This window comes from Narcine bancroftii, chromosome 1, assembly GCF_036971445.1.
Source record: "Narcine bancroftii isolate sNarBan1 chromosome 1, sNarBan1.hap1, whole genome shotgun sequence".
Classification (NCBI taxonomy): Eukaryota; Metazoa; Chordata; class Chondrichthyes; order Torpediniformes; family Narcinidae; genus Narcine; species Narcine bancroftii.
Window position 1 is genome coordinate 491,352,960 of NC_091469.1, and position 15,036 is coordinate 491,367,995.

The 15,036-nt window shown below is 43.0% G+C and overlaps 1 protein-coding gene across 5 annotated transcripts in view; it reads right to left on the minus strand.

Annotated features, from left to right (window-relative positions):
- ppp1r16a (protein phosphatase 1, regulatory subunit 16A) overlaps positions 1 to 15,036 on the minus strand; it is a 143,139-nt gene that overhangs the window by 20,996 nt on the left and 107,107 nt on the right. The window lies entirely within an intron of this gene.

Below are 15,036 nucleotides of genomic sequence, written 5' to 3' on the forward strand. Positions count from 1 at the left end.
GTTGCGGCTGCAGAAGCTGCGGGAGAAGTGAAGGGGAAGCCATGGACACCAGGCGACTCTGAAGGGCCTCTCTTTCTCCTATTGTTAGGGGCACCGGGCAATGCTCACAGCGACTGTTTGTTTGCCTTATGGCAACCTGCAGAATTGTTCCGTTGTTTAAAAATGGCTCCAAAAGAAACCCTGGAAATTATAGGCCGGTGAGCCTGACACCAGTAGTAGGTAAATTATTGGAAGGTGTTCTAAGAGATTTGATATACAATATTTTGGATAGCCAGAAACTGATTAGGTATAATTAACATGGGTTTGTGCATGGTAGGTGTGTTTAAACGATCTTATAGAGTTTTTCGAGGAAAGTTGACAAAGGAAAGGCTGTGGATGATGTCTACATGGGCTTTATTTAAGGCCTTTGACAAAGTCCCATGTGGGAGGTTAGTCTGGAAGGTTCAGACACTCAGTATTCATGGTGAAGTAGTGAACTGGATTCGATAATGGCTGGACGGGAGAAGGTAGAGAGTGGTGGTGGATGATGCTTCTTAGACTGGAGGCCTGTCTGGATGATAATGTGGTAAATTGGATCAGTAAGTTTTCAGATGACACTAAGATTGGAGGTGTTGTGGACACCGAGGGGTTACAGACTCTGGGGGAGCAGTGGACCAATAGGGCACCAGAAATGGAGAGAACACCACACACCCTTCCTCCTCTGGAGAAGTAGAGATGGGCCTTCAAGACAGTAACCATGGCTGGTGGTCCAGCGAGGGGCTGAGCTTGCAGATACATAATACAGATAGATACATAATATAATACAGATACATAATTCCCTGAAAGTGGTGTCACAGGTGGACAGGGTTGTAAAGAGAGCTTTTGGCATCTTCGCCTTCGTGAATCAAAGTATTGAGTCCAGGAGTTGGGATGTTATGGTCAAGTTGTACAAGACATTGGTGAGTCCAAATTTGTAGTAATGTGTGCAGGTTTGGTCACTGAACTATAGGAAAGATATCAATAAGATAGAAAGAGTGCAGACAAGATTTACTAGGATATTGCCTGGACTTCAGGAACTGAGTACAGGGAAAGGTTAAACATTCCCTGGAATGTAGAAGAATGAGGGGAGATTTGAAAGAGGTTTTCAAAACGTTGCCAGGTATAGATGGATAATTGCAAGCAGATTTTATCCACTGAGGTTAGACGAGCGAGCCAAGAAATAGAGGAATGGGGTAAGGGTGAATGTGAAATGTCTGAGGGAACATTAGGGGAAGTTCTTCACCCAGAGAGTAGTGGGAGTGTGGAACGAGCTTCCAGCTGAATGGAGGTTCAAATTCAACATTTAAGATTGGATAGGTTCATGGATGAGAGCAGTCTGGAGGGCTATGATCAGGGGTATGGTCAACAGGACTTGGTAGAATAGTTTGATGTGGACCAGAAGGACCTGTCTGCGTGCTTTGTGCTGGTATGTTTGCCTTCCCAGTTGAGGCACTGACTGTGAGTTGCAGCATTATAGGAAGGACATAGAGATTTTGGAGAGGGTGCAGAGGAGATTAACTGGGACGCTGCCTGGAGCTGGAGGAGAGGTTGGACAAAGTTGCCATGGACGGTCAGAATTCTTTCCGCAGGGTAAAAAGTGTTGTGAGTGTGTGGAACTTGTTGCCACAGGTGGCTATGGAAGCCAGGTGAGTGGGTGTATTAAAGGCAGCGAGCGACAGACAGGGATTTGATTAGCCAGGGCATCAAGGATTATGGGGAGAAGGACGGGGAATGAGGCTGAGTGGGTGGATAGATCAGCTGATTAGAATGGCAGAGCGGACTCGAGGGCCAATGGGCCGACTTCTGCTCTCACATCCTGTGTCATCAGAGGACATTCAGTTAAGATGGTGGGGTGGTGACGTTTAAGGAAAGTGCGTGGGACGTTTTTGTCCACAGAGAGTGGTGGGTGCCTGGAATGGGTAGCCCAGGGCAGTGGTGGAAGCAGATACAACAGCAACCTTTGTTAGCAGGCATGTGCATCAGGTACAAGCAGCCATTTCACGTTCAGCACAGACACGTGGGCCAAAGGGCCTGTTCTAAACCCTTATAGCTTGGCTGTTAGGTTGGAAGTTGCTCATTTTATCACCACTTTTATTTTGAGATCCTTTTCAGGTTTTTGGGTTCAATCTTGGGCTCCCTGCAGTCGGCAAATCTTTGAGCTCCTCCCTGGCTCTGAATAGGAAGGTTATTTTTACATCCCTCATTCTTTTATTGTTGTATGCACTGATTTGGAAGCAATTTAAATGGGAAAGTTTCAATTCCTAACATTGGCCTGTTCTGTTTAACCAATGGGGTTCCTGAGAACTTTGTGGAATTCAAGATATGACCCTGGAGCTCATAAACACAAAGTAACAAAGTCTAGTTTTAAATGATAGTGCTATAAAAAGGGTTTGGCTTGGCTCACGTTCAAAATTCCTCGCTTTAGGTGGCATAGAGTTTTTTGCATGAAGATTAAGGGGGTGAGTGTGGGGAGGTAGGGCTGAGGGGCAAGATCAGTCTCTCCAAAGGGTGGGCCTGGCTCAAAGGCCCACATGGCCTCCAGCTCCAATCATTGATGCTTTTCTGTGAAACAGTAGCTCAGCTGCTACTAGAGGGTCATGGATCTGTGGGCACGAGGCCGGGTCATTGGATGTATTTAAGGGAGAGATTGGTAGGTTCCTGATTAGCCAGGGCGTGAAAGACCGAGCAGTAGGTCTAAGTGGGAAAAAGGATCAGCTCATGATTAAATGGCTCATACTAGGAAGTGTTAATGGAGACAGCAACTGGGGCAGGGGAATGCACTGACTGTGGCATGTGGGAAACCTGGGACAGCACAATGGCCCATGATGGCTACACCTGCAAGAGTTGCATCCAGCTTCAGCTCCTCGGAAACCAAATTAGGGAACTGGAGCCAGAGCTGGATGAACTCCGGATCATTCGGGAGGCAGAGGTAGTGATAGAGAGGAGCTTCGTGGAGACAGTTGCCCCCCCCCCACAAATGTCAGGAGGCAGGTAGCTGGGTGACTGTAGGAGAGGGAGGGGGAAGAGGCAGACAGAGCAGAACACCACTCAACAATAAGTAAACTGAGGTGAGTCACGTGATGGAGTAGTGGCCGGTCGGGGAACTCCAGCCCTCTCCGGAAAAGTTTAAAAAAAACACAGAAAACACAAAGGCACAACACAAAAATTAAAATAAAGTGAAAGTAAAGGTGGGAAGAAAATGGCAGCAAAGAAAGAAAAGTCGAAAGCAACGGGAAGAAGAGAAGAAGAAAAGACATTGGAAGAAGAAGGTGAAGGCCTTACCTGTACGAGGAGGCCCGCTGTGGAGAGAGAAGCCCGCTCCCTCAGGTCAGTCGAAGTCCCGAGCTCGGGACTACAAAAATGGCTCGTAGAGCCGAGTAAAAGTGCGCAACCGCACATGCGCGAGGAGTCGCAAGACAAAAAAAACACTGACAGAAGGGGGGACCGGCTGAGGAGTCGATCTCCACAGCTGAAATTGACAACCACAACAAAGCAGCAAGAGGAGAACATAGAAAACAACGAGAACAAGAAAGAGAGTAAAAGGAAATCAAAGAAACAACAGATGACCAACCCAGAGGAAGAAGAAGAGGAAGAACACAGAGAAATGGAAGAAGAAGGGAAGGGCAAGTACATGGATATATATTTTTTTAAAGAATACATGGAATCAATAAAAGAATGGCAATCAAAAGAATTTAGTGAAATAAAAAGAAGAATTAAAAGTACAGAAGAAAAAATGAATAGATTAGAGATGGTCATGTCAGATATAGGAAAAAGAGTGGACAAGGTGGAAGAATGAGAAACAGCCGTAGAAATGGAAGTAGATGACTTAAAAAAGAAATTAGAAGAATCTGATAAAAAAGTTAAAGAGACACAAGAGCTGTTAGCTCAGAAGATAGATATCATGGAAAATTGTAATAGAAGAAACAATGTAAAGATAGTGGGCCTTAAGGAAGATGAAGGCAAGAATATGAGAGAATATATAAAAGATTGGATCCCCAGGGTCCTAGGAAGACCAGAATTACAGGAAGAAATGGAAATAGAAAGGGCACACAGAACATTAGCATCTAAACCACAACCACATCAAAAACCAAGATCCATTTTAGTAAAATTTCTAAGATATACGACAAGAGAAAATATATTGGAGAAAGCACTGGAATACAAAGGTCAAAAAATTTTTTCCTCTCCAGATATAAGTTTTGAACTCCTGAAGAAGAGGAAGGAGTTTAATACAGCAAAGGCGATCCTATGGAAAAAAGGATATAAATTTATGCTAAAGTACCCAGCGGTACTTAAAATAGTTATTCCAGGGCAGCAAAACAGACTATTCTCGGATCCGGAGGAAGCACGAAAATTTGCAGAACAACTACAAAACAGACAGAGAGATGAAGACATGTAACGAGAGTAAAAATGACCACAAACTATATGTATGTGTGTATGTGGGTATATATATATATAATATATATGTGTATGTATATATGTGTGTACATGTGTGTATGGGTCATGCCTAGCGCGGAATGCCACACTGACCACCGGCTGGTTCGCTGCAAGCTCAACCTTCACTTCAAACCAAAGCCCAGGAACAATAAAGCCCCCAGAAAGAGGTTCAATGTTGGAAACCTGCAGTCAGACGAAGCGAGAAGAAACTTCCAGGCAAACCTCAAAGCAAAGCTCGACGATGCAATCCGCCTCACGGACCCGTCCCCTGAAACCCTCTGGGATCAGTTGAAGACTACCATACTGCAATCCACTGAAGAGGTACTGGGCTTCTCCTCCAGGAAAAACAAGGACTGGTTTGACGAAAACAGCCAGGAAATCCAGGAGCTGCTGGCAAAGAAGCGAGCTGCCCACCAGGCTCACCTTACAAAGCCGTCCTGTCCAGAGAAGAAACAAGCCTTCCGTCGCGCATGCAGCCATCTTCAGCGCAAACTCCGGGAGATCCAAAATGAGTGGTGGACTAGCCTCGCCAAACGAACCCAGCTCAGCGCGGACATTGGCGACTTCAGGGGTTTCTACGAGGCTCTAAAGGCTGTGTACGGCCCCTCACCCCAAGTCCAAAGCCCGCTGCGCAGCTCAGACAGCAAAGTCCTCCTCAGCGACAAGATCTCCATCCTCAACCGATGGTCAGAACACTTCCAATCTCTTTTCAGTGCCAACCGCTCAGTCCAAGATTCCGCCCTGCTCCAGCTCCCTCAACAGCCCCTAAGGCTAGAGCTGGATGAGGTTCCCACCCTGGATGAGACATATAAGGCAATCGAACAACTGAAAAGTGGCAAAGCAGCAGGTATGGATGGAATCCCCCCAGAAGTCTGGAAGGCTGGCGGCAAAACTCTGCATGCCAAACTGCATGAGTTTTTCAAGCTTTGTTGGGACCAAGGAAAACTGCCTCAGGACCTTCGTGATGCCACCATCATCACCCTATACAAAAACAAAGGCGAGAAATCAGACTGCTCAAACTACAGGGGAATCACACTGCTCTCCATTGCAGGCAAAATCTTCGCTAGGATTCTACTAAATAGAATAATACCTAGTGTCGCCGAGAATATTCTCCCAGAATCACAGTGCGGCTTTCGCGCAAACAGAGGAACTACTGACATGGTCTTTGCCCTCAGACAGCTCCAAGAAAAGTGCAGAGAACAAAACAAAGGACTCTACATCACCTATGTTGACCTCACCAAAGCCTTCGACACCGTGAGCAGGAAAGGGCTTTGGCAAATACTAGAGCGCATCGGATGTCCCCCAAAGTTCCTCAACATGGTTATCCAACTGCACGAAAACCAACAAGGTCAGGTCAGATACAGCAATGAGCTCTCTGAACCCTTCTCCATTAACAATGGCGTGAAGCAAGGCTGCGTCCTCGCACCAACCCTCTTTTCAATCTTCTTCAGCATGATGCTGAACCAAGCCATGAAAGACCTCAACAATGAAGACGCTGTTTACATTCGGTACCGCACGGATGGCAGTCTCTTCAATCTGAGGCGCCTGCAAGCTCACACCAAGACACAAGAGAAACTTGTCCGTGAACTACTCTTTGCAGACGATGCCGCTTTAGTTGCCCATTCAGAGCCAGCTCTTCAGCGCTTGACGTCCTGCTTTGCGGAAACTGCCAAAATGTTTGGCCTGGAAGTCAGCCTGAAGAAAACTGAGGTCCTCCATCAGCCAGCTCCCCACCATGACTACCAGCCCCCCCACATCTCCATTGGGCACACAAAACTCAAAACGGTCAACCAGTTTACCTATCTCGGCTGCACCATTTCATCAGATGCAAGGATCGACAATGAGATAGACAACAGACTCGCCAAGGCAAATAGCGCCTTTGGAAGACTACACAAAAGAGTCTGGAAAAACAACCAACTGAAAAACCTCACAAAGATAAGCGTATACAGAGCCGTTGTCATACCCACACTCCTGTTCGGCTCCGAATCATGGGTCCTCTACCGGCATCACCTACGGCTCCTAGAACGCTTCCACCAGCGTTGTCTCCGCTCCATCCTCAACATCCATTGGAGCGCTTTCATCCCTAACGTCGAAGTACTCGAGATGGCAGAGGTCGACAGCATCGAGTCCACGCTGCTGAAGATCCAGCTGCGCTGGGTGGGTCACGTCTTCAGAATGGAGGACCATCGCCTTCCCAAGATCGTGTTATATGGCGAGCTCTCCACTGGCCACCGTGACAGAGGTGCACCAAAGGAAAGGTACAAGGACTGCCTAAAGAAATCTCTTGGTGCCTGCCCCATTGACCACCGCCAGTGGGCTGATCTCGCCTCAAACCGTGCATCTTGGCGCCTCACAGTTTGGCGGGCAGCAACCTCCTTTGAAGAAGACCGCAGAGCCCACCTCACTGACAAAAGGCAAAGGAGGAAAAACCTAACACCCAACCCCAATCAACCAATTTTCCCCTGCAGCCGCTGCAACCGTGTCTGCCTGACCCGCATTGGACTTGTCGGCCACAAACGAGCCTGCAGCTGACGTGTACTTTTTGACCCCCTCCATAAATCTTCGTCCACGAAGCCAAGCCAAAGAAGAACAAATATTAACGGAATACATAACCAAATCAAAAGGAAGAAACTGTTAAATTTATTGAAAAAAGAAAAAATTGATATAGCATTCGTGCAAGAAACACACTTAACTGAAGTGGAGCACAAGAAATTAAAGAGAGATTGGGTAGGACATGTAACAGCAGCATCGTACAATTCAAAAGCTAGAGGAGTAGCTATATTAATCAGTAAAAATGTACTAATCAAAATAGAAGAGGAAATAATAGATCCAGCAGGGAGATATGTAATGATAAAATGTCAGATATATTCAGAGTTTTGGAATTTACTCAATGTATATTCACCTAATGAAGAAGATCAAAAATTTATGCAAGATATCTTTTTGAAGATAGCAGATACGCAAGGGAACATACTAATAGGAGGGGATTTCAATCTTAATTTGGATTCAAACATGGATAAAACTGGAAAAAAAATTAATAGAAAGAACAAAGTAACCAAATTTATAATTAAATCGATGCAAGAAATGCAATTTTTGGATATATGGAGGAAACAACACCCAAAGGAAAAGGAATATTCATATTATTCGGGCAGACATAAAACATACTCAAGAATAGACCTATTCCTGTTATCAGCTCGCATGCAAGAGAGAGTTAGGAAAACGGAATATAAAGCTAGACTATTATCACTCACCCCTGTTATTGACAATAGAGTTAGAGGACATCCCACCAAGAATGTATAGATGGAGATTAAACCCCATGCTACTTAAAAGGCAGGATTTTAGAGAATTAATTGAACGACAAATTAAAATGTACTTTGAAATAAATACGGAATCAGTGAAAGATAAGTTTATACTATGGGACGCAATGAAAGCGTTCATCAGAGGGCAAATAATAAGTTATGTAACCAAGATGAAGAAGGACGACAATCAGGAAACAGAGCAGTTGGAAAGGGAAATAGCAAATATAGAAAAAGAATTAGCAATGAAGGATGACACAACTAAAAGAAGAGAATTGGCAGATAAAAAAATAAAATATAAAACACTACAAACATATAAGATGGAAAAGAACATAATGAAGACAAAACAGAAATATTATTAACTAGGAGAAAAAAATGCACAAAATTCTAGCGTGGCAGCTTAAGACAGAACAAACTAAGAGAATGGTATTGGCATTAAGGAAAAAAGACAAGCAAATCACATATAATCCAACGGAGATTAATGAAAACTTTAGAGAATTCTACGAACAACTATATCAAACTGAAAATGAAGGGAAAGAAGATAAAATAGATGAATTTTTAACTAAAATTGAACTACCGAAATTACAAACAGAGGAACAAAATAAATTAGCAAAACCATTTGAAATAGAAGAAATACAGGAGATAATAAAAAAACTACCGAACAATAAAACACCAGGAGAGGATGGATTCCCAATATAATTCTATAAAACATTTAAAGATTTATTAATTCCTCCCCTTCTGGAAGTAATCAACCATATTGATAAAACACTAAGCTTACCAGAGTCATGTAAAACCAGCAATAATTACAGTAATACCAAAGACTTACCAGCGTCATATAGACCAATATCTTTACTTAACACAGATTACAAGATAATAGCTAAACTATTAGCAAACAGATTAGCCGACTATGTACCAAAAATAGTAAATCTAGACCAAACTGGATTTATTAAAAAAAGACGAACAACAGACAATATCTGTAAATTTATTAACTTAATTCATGCAGTAGAAGGAAATAAAATTCCAACAGTAGCGGTTGCTTTAGACGCAGAGAAGGCCTTTGACAGAGTAGAATGGAATTATTTAATCAAAGTACTACAAAAATTCAGCTTACCAGAGAAATATATTAATTGGATTTAAGCATTATATAAGGGGCCATTGGCAAAAGTGACAGTAAATGGATATATATCAAAACAATTTAACTTAAGCAGATCAACAAGGCAGGGATGCCCACTATCTCCTTTATTGTTCGCATTAGCCATAGAACCACTGGCAGAACTGATAAGAACAGAAAATAAAATAAAAGGGATAAAAATAAAAGACAAGGAATATAAAATCAGTCTATTTGCAGATGACGTTATAATATACTTAGTAGAACCAGAAATATCAATAAAAGAATTACTTAGGAAATTGAAGGAATATGGAGAAGTGTCGGGATACAAGATTAACGCAAATAAAAGTGAAGCAATGCCAATGAATAATGCGGATTTCTCAAAATTTGAGAAAGAGTCACCATTCAGATGGCAAATGCAAGCAATGCGATATCTAGGTATACAAATAAATAAAAAGCTCAGCCAACTATATAAACTCAATTATTATCCACTAATGAAAAAATTACAAGACGACTTAGAGCATTGGAAAGATTTACCACTAACACTGATAGGAAGGATAAACTGTATTAAAATGAACATTTTCCCAAGGATACAATATTTATTTCAGACATTACCAATACGATTAACAGAGAAAATTTTCAAGAATTTAAAGAAAATAATAAGGAAATTTTTATGGAAAGGGGGGAAACCGAGGATAGCACTAGATAAATTAACAGAATGGTATAAACAAGGAGGCTTACAACTGCCAAACTTTAAAAATTATGATAGAGCTGCACAATTAAGATACCTATCAGATTTTTATCAAACAAGGGAAAAACCAGATTGGACTAGATTAGAACTAGACAAAATAGGGGAGAAGATACCTGAACATATATTATATAAATGGGATGAAAAATTGGTACTACGTAGAAATTCTCCGGTATTGCATCATCTGCTCAACATTTGGAAGAAGATTCATGTAGAAAGGAATAAAACAAATTACCAACTACCAAAACTAATACTGACACAAAATCAGCTAATCCCTTTCACAATAGATAACCTTTCCTTTAGAGAATGGGAGAAAAAAGGGATCAAAAGAATAGAAAATTGTTTTTCGGGAAATAAATTATTATCCTTTGAACAATTGAAGGATAAATATAATATAACTGACGATACAAGGTTGGCATACTACCAACTGAAATCCTACTTGAAGGACAAATTGGGAAACAGTCTGAGGTTACCAGAGGGAAGTAATTTTGAATATGTGATTACAGACACAATGATAATCAAAAAATTTATAACAAATATGTATATTAAACTGCAAGAAAAGGAGAATGAGGAATCAAATGGTAAAACTAAACAAAAATGGGAACAGGATTTAAATATAAAGATAAAAAAGGAAACATGGGAGAAGTTATGCTCTGGAACGATGAGAAATACAATAAATACGAGGTTACGTATGATACAATATAACTGGATACACAGGCTATACATTACACCTCAAAAGTTAAATAAATGGGACCCAACAATATCTGACAGATGTTTTCGTTGTAAAAAAGAAATGGGAACATCAATTCATGCAATCTGGACATGTGAGAAAGTGAAAAAATTTTGGGAAGATCTAAACCAGATATTAAATAAAATCATAAAAAGCAATATACCAAAAATCCCAGAGATCTTCCTCCTAAGTAACATAAAAAACAAACAATTTGGACTTGATTTGGATGGTGCACAAAAAAGATTTGTTAGGATAACCCTAGCCGTAGCAAAAAAATGTATTATGTCAATCTGGAAATTAGAAGATAACTTGAGAATACAACAATGGTATATAGAAATGAATAAATGTATTCCATTAGAAAAAATAACCTATAATTTAAGAAATAATATTGAAATATTTGAACAAATATGGGAGCCATACATGAAACACAATAGAGAAAACTTACCGTGGACATCTACCACCTAAAATGACAGAAGGAGAAGATAATGAAAAGAACTGACTCAGTGGAATTTCTTGTTTATTTTTATTGAGTGACAACATTGTTTAATGGGTTTAATGTATCTTAGATTCTGAACTTTAAATAAGTGGGAGGGGAGGTGAGGGAGGGAGGGAGGGCAGGGGGGGGGAGAAAACGACACTGTATATATTTGAAAAGGAAAATGTATGTATCTTGATCAATGTGGTTAATAGTGTGAAAAATTAAAAATTAAAAAAAAAACAATAAGTAAACTGAGGTGGGGGAGGGGGGGTGATGATCTACCAGGGATAAGTTGTGGTGGACATGTCTCTGGCGCAGAGGCTAGCCCCTCAACTCAGAAGGGAAGGTGGGGAGGGGGAGAAGAGGAGAGCTATGGTGACTGGGGGCTCATTGGTTAGGAGAAAGGAAATTTGGTGGGTGAGATCAAGGCTTCCGGATGGTATGTTGCCTCCCTGGTGCCAGGGGCAGGGATGTCTCTGATCTTGGATGGGGGGAGGGTGAGCAGCCAGATGTTGTGATCCACGTGAGGACCAATGACTTAGATAGGAGTAGTGATGAGATCCTGAAGAGGGATTATAGGGAGTTAGGAAAGTTAAAAAGGACGGGCTGCACCTGAACTGGAGGGGGATCAATATCCTGGTGGGCAGGTTTGCTGGAGCTGTTGGGGGGGTTTAAATGAGTTTGGCAGGGGGTGGGAATCAGAATGTGAGGGCAGAGAATAGGGCAGAAGGTCAAAAGCCTGATGCCATGTGTTCTGAGATGGTGAGGAAGGACAGGCAGGGACAAAACATAAATGTCGCCCGACAGAGGGGTTGAAATGTGTCTATTTCAGCATGATGAATATTAGGAATATTTTAGAACATGGATCAGTACATGGAACTACGATATTGTGGCCGTTACAGAGACTTGGCTGGAGGAAGGGCAGGATCAGTTGATGCAGGTACCGGGGTTTAAGTGTTTTAAAAGGGATAGGATGGGAGGTAAGGGGAGGGGGGGGAGTAGCTTTACTGGTCAGGGATAGTAACACGGCTCTAGAACGGGAGGACACTGCAGAGGGAGGATCCACTGAGTCAGTGTGGGTGGACGTCAGAAATAGGAAGGGAGCTCTCACTATGCTGAGAGTCGTCTATAGTCCCTCAACTAACTCTCGGGACACTGAGGAGCAGATCAGCAGGCAGAGTTTGGAATGGTGGGAAATACAGGGTTGTAGTTATGGGTGATTTCAACTTCCCTAATATTGACTGGCACCTCCTGACTGAAAGAAGGATGGATGGGGCTGAATTTGTCAGGTGTGTTCAAGAAGGATTCCTGACACAGTCTGTGGACCAGCTGATGAGAGTAGAGGCCGGAATGGATCTGGTTCTGGGGAATGAACCTGGTCAGGCGGCGGACCTCTCGGTGGGGGCGCATTTCGGTGAGAGTGACCACAACTCACTGAGCTTCAACATAGCGATGGATAAGGTTAAAAGCAGAGAAAATGGGAAAGTGTTTAATTGGGGAATGGCTAATTACAATGGGATGAGGCAGGAACTAGCGAGAGTAAATTGGAAACAGATGTTCAAGGGTGAAAGCAGAGATCTAATGTGGAGGAAGTTTGGGGATTGGGTTCAGGATGGGTTTGTCCCACTGGGACAGGGAAAAGATGGTAGGAAAAGGGAACCGTGGTTGACGAATCAGTTGAGGCAGCTGGTCAAGAGGAAGAAGGAAGTATATATTAGATATAGGAAGCAGGAAATAGGAAGGGCTCATGAGAAGTACATGGTAGCCGGGAAGGAACATAAAAAAAAGATGAGAGCTCGAAGGGGGCATGAGAAGGTGTTGGCATGTAGGAATTAGGAGAACCCAAAGGTATTCTATGTGTATGTAAAGAACAGAGAATGAAGATGGGGCTGCAAAAGGATAAAGGAGACAACATGTGCCTGGAGGCAGAGGATGTTGGGGAGAACCTAAATGAATACTTTGCTTCAGCATTCACAAGAGAAAAGGATCAGGATCAGGGTGAGGTTGGAATAGAACAGGCGTGTGTGCTGGACAATGTGAAGATGAGGAAGAGGAAGTGTTGGATCTTCTTAAGAACATCAAGATTGGTAAGTCACCAGGGCCAGATGTGATATACACCAGGGTGTTGTGGGGAGGGAGGGAGGGAAGAGATAGGTGGGGCAGTAGCTATGACCTTTGAATCCTCTTTGCCTGCAGGGGAGGTGCCGGAGGATTGGAGAATGGCAAATGTGGTCCCCTTGTTTAAAAAAGGTAACAGAGAATTCTAGACCGATGGTCTTATGCCAATGGTGTGTAAACTATTGGAGAGGATCCTTCAGGATAGGATCTGTGAGCATTTGGAGAAGTCCAGTCTACTCAAGGATAGTCAGCAGGGCTTTGCGAAGGGAAGGTCATGTCTCACGAGACTAATTGAGTTTTTTGAGGAGTCAACAAAATAAATTGATGAGGGCCGGGGTGGGGGGGGGGGGGGGGAGTAGATTAAATTAAAATTTTAATTTTAAAAATAGTTTTTTATTAATTTTTAACTTTAAAAAATGTAGCTCTAGAGCAGAGTAACAGGCCATTTTGGCCCTGGAGTCTGCGCTGCCCAATTTACACCCAATTAACCTGCACCCCGGGTACATTTTGATGGGTGGGAGGAAACCTTGCCTCATTAGACTAGTTTTGCAATCCAGGTAGCATCCAAGGGAAAACGCAGTCAGACACAGGGAGAATGCACAAACTCCTTACAGACTGCAGGGAATTTGAATATGGGTTCCGAATCCTGGTGCCATAAAGTCGTTGCACTAACCGCTATGCCAACGCTACGCTGGATTTTAGTAAGGCATTTGACAAAGTCCCCCAGACTCATCCAGAAAGCCATGAGGCACGAGATCCATGGAATCTTGGCTGTGTGGATAAAAATTTGGCTTGAAGGAAGAAAGCAGAGAGTAGTAGTGGAAGGAGTTTTCTGCCTGGAGGTCGGTGACTAGTGGAGGGGCCGCAGGGATCTGTCCTGGGATCCTTGCTCTTTGTGATTTTTATAAGTGACCTGGATGAAGAGGCGGAAGGATGGGTCAGTATATTTCAGAATCAGAAATATATTTTTATTAATAAGTCATGAAGTTTGGTGTTTTGTGCCAGTATCATAGTGAAAACATTCATATTCATACAAGTTTGCAGATGACATGAATATTGGAGGAGTTGTGGATGGAGCTGAAGGTTACCAAAGGTTACAGGAGGATATCGACAGGATGGAAAGTTGGGCAGAAAAGTGGCAGATGGAGTTCAATCCGGATCAGTGTGAGGTGATGCATTTTGGAAGGATAAACCAGAAGGCTGAGAACAGGGTTAATGTTCAATTTCTTAAGAGTGTGGATGAACAGAGGGGCCTTGGGGTCCAAATCCATACATCCCTCAAGGTCACCGCACAGGTTGATAGGATAGTTAAGAAGACCTATGGGATGCTGGGCTTCATTAATAGGGGGATTGAGTTAAAGAGTAGAGAGGTCATGTTGCAGCTCTACAAATCGCTGGTGAGACCACACTGAGAATATTGTGTTCAGTTCTGGTCACCTCATATAGGAAGGATGTGGAAGCTGTGGAGAGGGGGCAGAGGAGATTCACCAGTATGTTGCCTGGATTGAAAAATAAGTCTCATGAGGCAAGGTTGGCAGAGCTAGGACATTTCTCTTTGGAGTGAAGGAGGATGAGAGGAGACTTACAGAGGTCTACAAGATTCTGAGTGGACAGCCAGCGCCTTCTGCCCAGGACGGGAGTAGCAAAGACCAGAGGACGTGTTCAAAGTGAAGGGTGGAAAGTTTAAGGGAGAAATTTTTAATAGAGAGTTGTGGGGGTCTGGAATGCCTTGACAGGGATGGTGGTGGAGGCTGGAACATTGGGGGCATTTAAGAGACACTTTGAGAGGCCCAAGGATGGAAGGAAAAACAACCTCTATCATTGTATCTCACTAAATGCAACAATAATTGTGAACATGAATTGACTGTGTTTACTACAAAACACAAAGGGGGCAAGTGGGGAGAGCACCAGTGGAGAGAGATAGAGAACAATGCTGGGGTTGAAGCTCCCACAAGAATGTGTCACTGAGGTGACATGGACGTCTCAGGTTGGAAGCTACTCAGGATGTGCAAGGGTGGAACAAAGATGCAGGGTGGAGTGGAGAGGGAGGATAGATCAAGAGAGCGCCAGTCCGGCCAAAGAGAGGAGAGGAGATCGAGTGAAAGAGAC